General features: G+C 43.8%; 1 protein-coding gene across 1 annotated transcript in view; it reads right to left on the reverse strand.

Annotated features, from left to right (window-relative positions):
- The window catches only part of LOC115760148 (chitinase-like protein Idgf2), a 46,922-nt gene extending 36,665 nt beyond the window's left edge, over positions 1-10,257 (reverse strand). The window contains exon 1 of the mRNA XM_030701358.1: positions 10,097-10,257. The gene's annotated coding sequence lies outside the window, so the exon portion shown is untranslated. The remainder of the gene's footprint in view (positions 1-10,096) is intronic.
- Between the last annotated feature and the right edge of the window lie 44 nt (positions 10,258-10,301).

Here is a 10,301-nt window from a genome sequence, read left to right on the forward strand (position 1 = left end):
TTTTACTTGTTTCTATGTTTATTACCAACAATAATTGCAGTTGCTCGTAATAATGCCCAATGCATTTGTTACACCCCCAATACCAAAAACCTTTTCTGTCTTTGAGGCTCGCTAATGCTACCGAAAAGGAAAAAAACAGAAACCAAATAAGTCGTTTAATTTTTTAATAAGATTTTGCGGTGTTTTTTTTAACAATATCATGAAAACTCGCAGCACGTGCTTCCTTTATAAGCTCTCCCCTCCATCATAAAATTTGTTACAGAAATTACCCCAAAAATGCCAAGAATGTTTGAATTTTTGAAAATCTCTTTCCTATTCGGGTTTCACTTTCCTTTGGCTTAGCATGATTTTGATTTGTGTGTTTATCTTTTGAATTTGTACTGTGTCTCCCACGCGCTTGATATTAAAATGAGCGGAAATAATGTTGGCCTAATATCCGCTGTTATTTTTTTGAAATAAAGGCTAATTTTTTTGGACAGCTGTTGGAAAATTGCAATTTGATCTCCACGTGGCTACGATAAATTTATCAAATTCTTTATTGCACGAGTCCAGCTACAGCTGTCAATGTGAAGTACTCGGTAAATAGAGTACCGCAGGCTGATAAAGCAATGATAGGTAAGCCGTTGATAGAATTGTTTACAATGTTGTTTTTTTTTTTTTTTTTTTTTTTTTTTTTTTTTTTTTGTTGTTTAAGTTACTTTTATTTTTGCTAATTTTCTGTTACTTTTCACTTTTAGCAACTTTTATCAGCGTGAGTTTTGGGTAATGAAAGCTTAAGTTAAATATTTACAATGTGTATATATATGTACATGTTAATTTTGCTTCATTATAGTCGGCGTTTGGCCAGGTCTATAGGATAACACTTTTTAAGCCTCCTTCTTCGTCTCCTTAGCAGGTTTCTTGCCAAGACGTTAGGGTGGTTGCGGAGCTTACATAAGTGACTTGCTGTTTGTTGATTAATAAGGTCTCCTATCATAGTAACCTTAAGGTCCTTTGCAATGTCTCGTGTTCGAATATACCATTCGGCTCCAGTTATTTTGCGCAGGGGTTTGGCCTGAATGATGCGAATTTTGTTCAGGTGTGTTTTTGCAGCTATACCGTAAACTTGAAGCCCGTAACGCCACACTGGGGCAAGGATTACCTTGTAGATTAGGACCTTGTTTCGGAGCGAGAGTTTGTTTTTGGAGTTGAGGAGCCAGCTCATTCGCCTTATCTTAGATTTGATGTTGCTCGTTACTGCAGAGACGTGCTTACTAAATGTAAGTCGTCTGTCGAGAGTGACACCTAGGTACTTGTGTTGACGATATTGCTCTAGAAGCTCACCATGAAGAAAAAGTCCGGGGCATGAGTCCTTGCGTAGAGTGTGGGTAACCGTGGCGCATTTTCCAGGGTTCACTGCGATGTTCCATCTACAAGCCCAGTTTTCAAATCGCTTGAGGTATTCCTGCAAGAGGTCAGTTGCCACGTACACACATTTGTTTTTTGCAAGGATTGCCGTGTCGTCAGCAAACGTGGCCACCAGAAGGTCCTGCCGATCATTCCGTCTGCTTGCATTTGCTGTGGGCATGTCATGTGTAAACAGGCTATATAGCGTGGGACCCAAGACGCTGCCTTGTGGTACGCCCGCTTTTATGCGTTTGGTTTGAGAGGCTACTCCATCCTGTACCACTCTAAATGTCCTCTCGTTCAAGAAGCTCGCAATGATGTTAAAGAGCTGCGGATTCAATTTGCCCTTAATCTTGGAGAGGAGTCCTGCGTGCCACACCCGGTCAAAAGCTTGTTGGATGTCGAGGTATGCTGCCACCACATACTCCTTCCTGTTAAAGCCGTCCAAAATAAAATTTGTGACCCGATGGAGTTGCTCAGGGGTACCGTGTTTCAGTCTAAACCCAAACTGGAACTTCGGGATTAAGCGTTTTATTTCCGGAGTATCCAGGATCCTTCTAAGGATGCACCTTTCCAGTATCTTGCCAAAGGTAGGCAGGAGGCTGATGGGGCGATAAGAGTCCAGTTGATTAGGGGATTTTCCGCTCTTGTGCAACATAATGATGTGCGCCTTCTTCCAGGCTACTGGAAAATGACCTAGCCGAAGAGTTGCATTAAAAATGGCTACGAGAAAAAGCACCGCCTTGTATGGCAATAGCTTAATTGTCTGGTTGTCCAACCGATCTTCCCCAGGGGCTTTGTTGTTTTTTAGGCTCTTTATCTCCTGCTTTACTTCTTGGAAGGTGATTGGTGATAAAGGGAGTGCCGTTTGTAGCGGCGCTTCCAGGATTTGCGCGACTCGCTGTATCCTTCTATGCGATGCGGTCTCAAACGGGTTGAAACGCTCCTCCAGGTTACAGGCGAAGGCTTCGGCTCTTTCCATTGGCGACCTGGCCCAGGTGCCATCGGGATGTCGAATGGGAAACTTTGGTGCAGGTTGCCGCTTGTATCGACTGGTAAGTTTCCACAGTGCGAATTTGGAGCTCTCGTCTGCCGTTGCTTCCTCCAGCATGGTGTCTGTGGCTTTTCTTCTCAGTAAGGTCAACTCCTTTCTGACTCTGTTGGCGATACGGCGATAGATCCTATCGATTCTGGGGTCCTGGGTCCGGACGTACTCCCTCCTCAGCCGCTTTTTCAGGCAAAGAAGGCCTTCAACGATGGGGGGAAGCGTCCTCGTAGGTTGGCTTGTAGGCGTAAAATACATTTGTGCTGGCGCAGCGTTGGCAGCCGCGGTATGTATTTGATACAGCAGGGTTTGAACTGCAGCGTCGGCATCCTCGGCTGTCAAGATTGGCATGCTTAGATCAATCATGCCATTCAGTTCAGCTTTGAAGCGTTGTATGTTCGACTGGGGGGTGACAAGCCTTCGCTTTTTTACAGTCCTTTGAGCAGACGTAGATACCGTTGCAAGTAAGGGTAGATGGTCAGATGAAAGCTCATACTCTTCGCGAACTGATATTAAGCTGTTGGGAATACCCTTGTATATATAGAAGTCAATGCACGAAGGAGTACTTTGCCTGTTATACGGGAAGTGGGTAGGTCTCCCGGTGGCCAAGACCTGGGCTGAGCAGCTGGTGAGCGCTTCATGTAGCGCAATGCCTCTGTTGTCAGCTCTGTAGCTTCCCCACAGCCGGTGTTTGGCGTTGAAGTCACCTCCAACGATGAATTTATGACCAAATTGATCAAGGAGAGAATCGAATCCAGCTCGGCTCCAGGATAGATTTGGTGGTAAGTACACTGCAGCTACAGGTATTTCGCCCAAAGGAGTCCCCACCATAATAGCAGCCATTTGTGTTGCGCTGGAAGTCACCTGAGATAGTTGGTAGTGCACCAAGTTCTGCTTGACAAGCACCGCAGCACCTCCTCTGGCTCGATTTGCTGGGTGATCCGCACGGTAGCAAACATATCCCTCCATGGCGAAGTACAGGCCGGCGTGTAGGTGGGTTTCTGAGACAAGCATGATGTCTATTTCATGTTTTCTTAAAAACAGTTTGAGCTCGTTTGCATTTTGTAAGATGCTGCGAGCGTTCCACGATCCGAGGCGCATCTGGGCAGCCATTATTTGCGGTGAGTGGGAAGACCGAGCTGTGGAGCTTGCGCGTCCTTCAGCTCCTTGATGCTGACCAGGATACTTGTGACTGCTGCATTCAGTGCTGCGATCGACTGCTGGAGTCCTTGAAGGATACTTCCGAGGGACGTGTCTTGCCCCTGAGATCCATGCTGGAGGTATTGGGGCTGCATTGTTGTAGCGGTGGGCTGATTGCACACAGGGGGTTGGCACGCTTGTGCATTTTGCTGGTACGTGTTGCGTCCTGGCCGCAACGCGTCAGCATACGACAGGCCTTGTTGCACAATTCGGGAGGGTACGAACTGCGAGTTGATGCGCCATGCAGGTTCCTGTTGGTTGTGTCGTGCCGGGAGGGCAACATTGATGGCCGGTTGTCGGGCATTCAAGCGCTGCTGGAATGCTTTGCATCCTTTATAATAAGCAGCATGGTTCCCATCACAGTTTGAGCATCGCAGGTCTGCCACCGTTTTGGCCTGACATTGCTCCGAGTTGGTCCAGTGGGGTTGGCCGCACCGTCCACATATGGGCTTTTTGAGGCAATAGTTTTTTGTGTGGTCGAACTCATAGCAGCGATAACATTGCCTGATGCTTTTATTCTTTCTCGGAAGCTCAACTTGGACCCTTTGACGACCAACCTTGCTAATTAGAAGCGCGTCCCTGTTGTTTGGGGCCTGCTTAAGATCTACGAACCAGTAGTTGCGATTTGGCGAATCGTTTGCGGGGTCAGCATCAGCGTCACTTGTAGGTAGCCTGGTCCCCGGGTTGTATAGATTTTTTACAACGTGGCCGTGTATTGCAAAGACATTTTCGATTTGGCTTCTGGGAGTAGAAGCGGCCAAGTTTTTGACGACTACGCGATATGGTCTGTCCTCCTTGAGACAGAAGTGCGTGAACTGGACCCTGACCTCAGTGAGTTTGCGAATAATGGCTCTATGAGTGTCGGAATCTTTCGCGTATATTCTCAGCGTGCCGGAGGGAGAGACCTTAAATTCGTAGGCATCTGGGCCAGCTGCCTGGTCAAGTGTCTGTTCCATTGCGACGATGTCGTTAACTCCAGGAAGTGTTATGGGCCTGGGCTTAGGGACCTTTTTTTCAGGATGAGGTTCAGGACGAGCTGGCGGAGCTTCATCTGCAATTTCAATCTCGTCGTCTTCGATGTCAGAGGCTTCTTCCAGAGGCGCAAGTGGAGCATATCTGTTTCCATTTGTCAGGGAGGCACTGGGAGCAGTTGAACTTTCTCCTGCCTTGCTGGTTTTCCCGTTTTTTGTGGGTACTTTCCCTTTTTTGATGGCTCCGGCCTTTAGTGTTGTTCCTTGTCGTTTTTTTGTTTTAGTCGTTTGCCAATTGACCAGCGCTTCTTGGAAGGCTGGCATATTACCTTTGCTCTTTAGAGGGTGCAGAGCAGGGATTTGGCTGCAAAGACCGCTGCAAGACGCAGCTGCCGGGAAAGAGCTCTGGGCGCTATATGTTGCTACTGGGATAAGCTGGAAAGCTTCATTGGTGCTTTTGCGGTGTGTTCCAGAGGGCTCCAGTGCGGCACAGCTTGTACCATTGGAGGCAGAGGTCCTGCAGCCGCTACTTGAGGACACGGTGGTTGTAGTTGTTGTGGTTGCTGTTGTGCACACAATGCCGTGTTGTTGTAGTTGTAGCTGGTTCGACTGTCCCCATCCCTCAGGAGTGTACGCGTGAACCTCGTTCATGTAATCAGGTGAAGATCTACTTGCTTCAGTGAGCGGGGCTAGAAGACCGTGTACTTGATTGCTGTTGACTTCGGGGTTAGTTGGCGGTGGAATATTGCTAAACACTGCATGACTGGAGCAGGTGTTGCTGCGTGTGTTGTATGCATGGGTACCAGGGACGTCATCGTTTTTTAAGTTTTTATTTGCCATGGAAGCCTGAACGTTGTTTAAGCTGACTGCTATTTTTGTAGGCAACTCGGCATTGACATTGGCAGCACTGGCTTTGACAGCTCCCAATTTTTGCTTGTGTGCAAATTGCACATTTGCAGTTTTGATTTTTGGGTCTTTCTTTATTTTAGGCACTTTAACGCAGTTTTTGATTTTTTTGGGGTTCAATTCACTTTCAGCTGTATTATTATGCCACTGTTAGGTGGGCTTGTCCGTTTTTTGTCACTTTTTTCCACGATTTTTTAGGAGCACAATTCACACGGCGATATCGATAGTTATGCGTTGACTGTTACAATGTTGTAGTTAGTTATGTCTGGTTCATGTCATGTTTGTTTTGTGTTAGCTCGATAGACGATAGTTGTGCTAGTCTGCAAGTCCTCGGTAGCCTTTATTGGGCTGCCGCTGCATAACGCTATGAGAGCAAAGTAATAGAGATCCGAGATGGAATTTCTGTAACAAGTAGCTCGGTCTGACAACAAAGTTGCCGTCGAAGCTTTGAAGTTACCGCTCGGGCACTCAATTTGCGAAGTTCAACTCTACCCTGAACTAGCCCACACAAAACGAAAAACAGAGGATGAGTTCTAAGGAAACAAAATACGAATGCACACTGACAATGCGTCTCGACGCTTCGGAAGGAGATCCAGAGTCTCAGACAACTTCTTAGTTGTTTCTTTTATTGATCGTTAAATATGATTTAGGCCTGACAATGAGATACTGTTAGGAGCGAGCGGGCCATAAACTCTTGCGGTTTTCGGTGTTGGTTTCAGTCACTTTACTTTGCAAGCAATTTGCAGCTCAAATTAAACAATTTTGTTAATGTTCTTTTGCCGACAAAAGCCCAAATCGGCTACCGTTGGGTTTGCGGCCAAGCCGTATTGCTTTGCATTTTTTTTAAACATTTTAATTTATGATGTATTTAGCGTAATCTTAAATTGTATTTATCTGGCTTTGTTCAATTACAAACGTAAATGAAGTTACTGGATATACTTTTTTAAACTAAAATTGCATGCTGACTGTCAATAGAAAAGTTTTTTTTTTGTTTATTTTATACAACAACCAATATACATAAACTCAGAGGTAAGCTGATGGTTTGAGTAAGTACCGGTCCCTGGCTTAGACGCACATTGCCATTTCTTGTTCGGGCCTTAAACTCGTTGCGAATTGTAACGCTTCAAACATCAAAAAAATGCAAACCTTCTTTTGTGATTTTACACCTAAATATTAGCCCAAAGGAAGTATATGCAGTTGTACAAAGGAAGAGGATGGCTTGTTGTTGTGTTGTTGGCGTGCAAAAAAACAGTGTAAAATAACATCTCACATACTACTGTAGAAAAACATTGTACAGCACTCACTCTCACTCATGCCAAAAACCACTAAATTTATATAATATTTGTACGTTTAATATACAATGATTGATTGTAGGCTATTGTTGGCAAGAAGATGAAAAAGAATTAAACTTACTATCAATGAAAGAGCACAAAACAGCCTACACGCAATCACGACGAAACTTTTTCAGCCACCGTCAAGGGCTAGTCAAAGTCGCTATCGAAGACACAGCTGTCAAAGCGACGCATCAAATAAATGACGGCGACAGTCAAAAATTTTTGTCACGCAGCTTCAAAAACGTTGGCAATGACGACAGATGTAATCAGTTCCGCTTACGCAAGTCAGAAGTCGAAGTCGTTGTCGAAGCTGTTGTCTGGAGCCCGAAAGTTGCAACTAGCGATAGGCAATAGATGGTTTGCAGCTGGAATCATATGGGGTCTGGGGATTAGGATAAGGCTGATGATGATGGCAGTCGTTCGAAGTAGCAGTAGGAGGGTCAGGGGAGTGTGTCCCGCGTGTGATTGACAAGGATTTATGATTGTTGTGCAAATGTTTTTAGTCAGTTGAAATTTTAATATCGAAGGGCTCGATGTGAACGACCTGCTTAGATCATTTCAAAAGACTTGCAAACATCGCTCATTCATGTGCTGTGAAGATTGCATAACATGTATTACACCAAACACCCGGTTCAGTCAACTTGGCCAATGCTGGCCCCAGCAGCCGACGCCTCCTAAACCATATGTGCAAACATTTGCGGACAAATTTTTCTATGCGCATTGCATTTCATCTCTTAGTCGAGATATCACAGACCAGGACAACGAGTCCCTTTCAAGTTGCAGCCACAGAAGTGACTATATGTATCTGAGCATGAATATTCATGCCTTGTTTATGCACATTTGCGTGTCAAGTGAATTGCTTCCATTCCCTTCCCTCTATCTCTCTCTCTCTCTTTCCTTCCATCTCCATATATAGTACATCTCTCACTCTTGGCCCCCACTCCATGCATCTCGCCGTATGAGCAATGCTTCCCCTTAATTCTGCTTCCTCGTACCCGCCAGGACGCATTCAAGTTGTTTACCTTGGCAAATGTGACGGTGACGGGAGCTGTGTGAAAAATGTCTGTTTATGCTCACATTTCATTTGAACGTGAGCTTGTTTGTTTGCCAATTTGAAGTGCCAAAATGACGGGAAGTATGGGGTATGCCTGGCAGCTCAGCTTGGGACGGATGATGCAGCAGGCTTTGATTGCAGTTTGTGCAGTGTATGCAAAAAATGGGGTCCATGTCCAAGTGCTGTGGCAAATGGTAAATGGGCTATGACCCTAGATTTGAGTGTCTGGTATCGAAAAGTATGCAAACAAATGTACAATTTTTCGATAACCAACGTAATATTCGATTGAGTTGTTTCACATCCATATCTTATCTCGACATGAGATGAGACCTTGAGACATTAAAATTGGCATGAATATATTCACTCTAAAATGACTCCATACATTGTGAAACCCAACCCATTGACAATTGGTAAAAAGGGTATAATGGTTTTGCTCAAGAGTATGCAACGGGTAGAAGGAAGCTTCTCCGAACCCATAGATACTATATATTCTTGAGCACATTAGAAATCGGGTCGATTAAGTCGCGTTTTTCTATTTGTTTGATAAATTATTAGAGTTTCAGACTTTAAAATTTAAGCGTAGGTCTTCCGTATAGTATTCAGAAATATCGGATTCTATTCAAGGTTGCAAAACTTGAAGAATCTCATCGAAGAAGAAACACTGAAGATATTCAGGATCGAGTTCTTGTTGATATGGGGCTAAGTAAGAAGAACATCCGAGTTATGCCTGTTTTTGTGTAGAAGGAAGTTTGACAATTTCTAACGGTAGCTCGGTGCTGGGTTCAGGGTATTTCCAAGTCGAGCGCTCCCTTTCAGCGAGTTCTTGGTTTAACTGATTTTATTTGCGCTCACATTAAATTCAACAAACGAGCTTTGATAGTGTCTAAACAAACAGACCATAAAGCTTTCTACGATGGCGCAGCACATTGTGCGTGGATAATTGAACTGACTAAGCTAAAAGAAATGGCCAACAAACATCAGTAACAACAACAATCAGAACAACTAATTAAATGCCGCAACCCCCAAAGTCAAAGTTTGTGAACTCGTTTTCATTACGAGTTAATTTGAATGTAAATGAACACAGGGCCAAAAGAGAAAAAGACAGAAACAGAACATAACTGGGACAGAGTAGATAAAATGTTTTCGGCTAATGTTTCAATTAAGCAGACAGTGAAAAATTTAATTTTCTTTCATTTGGCAAAGCAATCTGGAATGAAAATATTCTGAAGAGGGCCACCCAAGCCGAACCCCCGATACGTTGCTACAAAGTTCGCAATTGAGTCGCTCGGTTTTGGCTCGGTTGTCCTGGGCGATGTTCACAAGGAATTTCAATGTTCCACTCATAATTTCCATTAATTGCATAGAATTAATGCCGTCGACTCCACGAATTGAGCCCGTGTCCCGCTCAGCCGGCTCAGTAGTCATTTCTATAATTTTCAACGCACAAGTGCATTAAAACATTAAACATCATTCAAAATAGCAAAACAGCAAAAAAAAAAAAAACAACAACAACAATCAGTCTTAGGCATTGAACGGCAGCAATCCGGCTTTGCTAATTTCGGACTTCTGACGAGCGGCCGGCTACTGGCTACCAGCTTCTTTTTATTTTAAGGCGATAAGCAGCCGGTGACTGGCTGTCAAGAAACTTAGCCATTTTCTAGGCACGATCATGATTTAGGCATTCATATACCGGCGCAATTTTGCAAATACCACTCAGGGGCATTTCTGCGCGAGCTGCAGCTTCTGCAAGGAGGCGGTATGCAAATTTGCTGTTGAAGACTGTGCAACATGAATAGCCACGCCCATTTCTTTATGGTAGACAATAGCAATTGTCATGGGAGCTTGCAACGTAACTAAGGAGCGCAAACCAACTTAAGGCTGTTGTAAAAATATTGATTCACCTATAAACTCTGCGTACTCAACCCAGTTGAGGAAAAATTAAATTTTAAGCATGAAAGTGCTCAGCGTTAATTCTGACTGGCTGACTGACAAATCCTCTTTGATGTCTTAGCGTTTATATATACAAAATCAAGTGTTATTATTACAACATAAGTTTGTGCAATTGAGAAAGGGATGGCAAATATTAATAAAAATAATAACATCATTTACAATGTTATAGTCTAGATCTTATTTTGGTTAACGCTTTTACAGGGTCAGATATATGAATCATACTGTTTTTCCTTTAAATAACTTAATTTACCTGTTTTTCAATGGGTTAACAGAATTTTCCATGTCCTTGCTTGGTTACTGACGAAACTGTTAACAGCCAGAATTAAAACAGCTCTTAGTTACACTTCTCACAATTTCTTTTACTTCTCGTACTGCGAATTATTCACAAGAACGCCATTATTCCGTTTCTTGTCGCAAAGTTTCCCTGTCAAATGAAAACAAGAAAACAGCAACAC

Source organism: Drosophila novamexicana, unplaced genomic scaffold, assembly GCF_003285875.2.
Source record: "Drosophila novamexicana strain 15010-1031.04,08,12 unplaced genomic scaffold, DnovRS2.1 tig00000387-arrow-pilon, whole genome shotgun sequence".
Taxonomy (NCBI): domain Eukaryota; kingdom Metazoa; phylum Arthropoda; class Insecta; order Diptera; family Drosophilidae; genus Drosophila; species Drosophila novamexicana.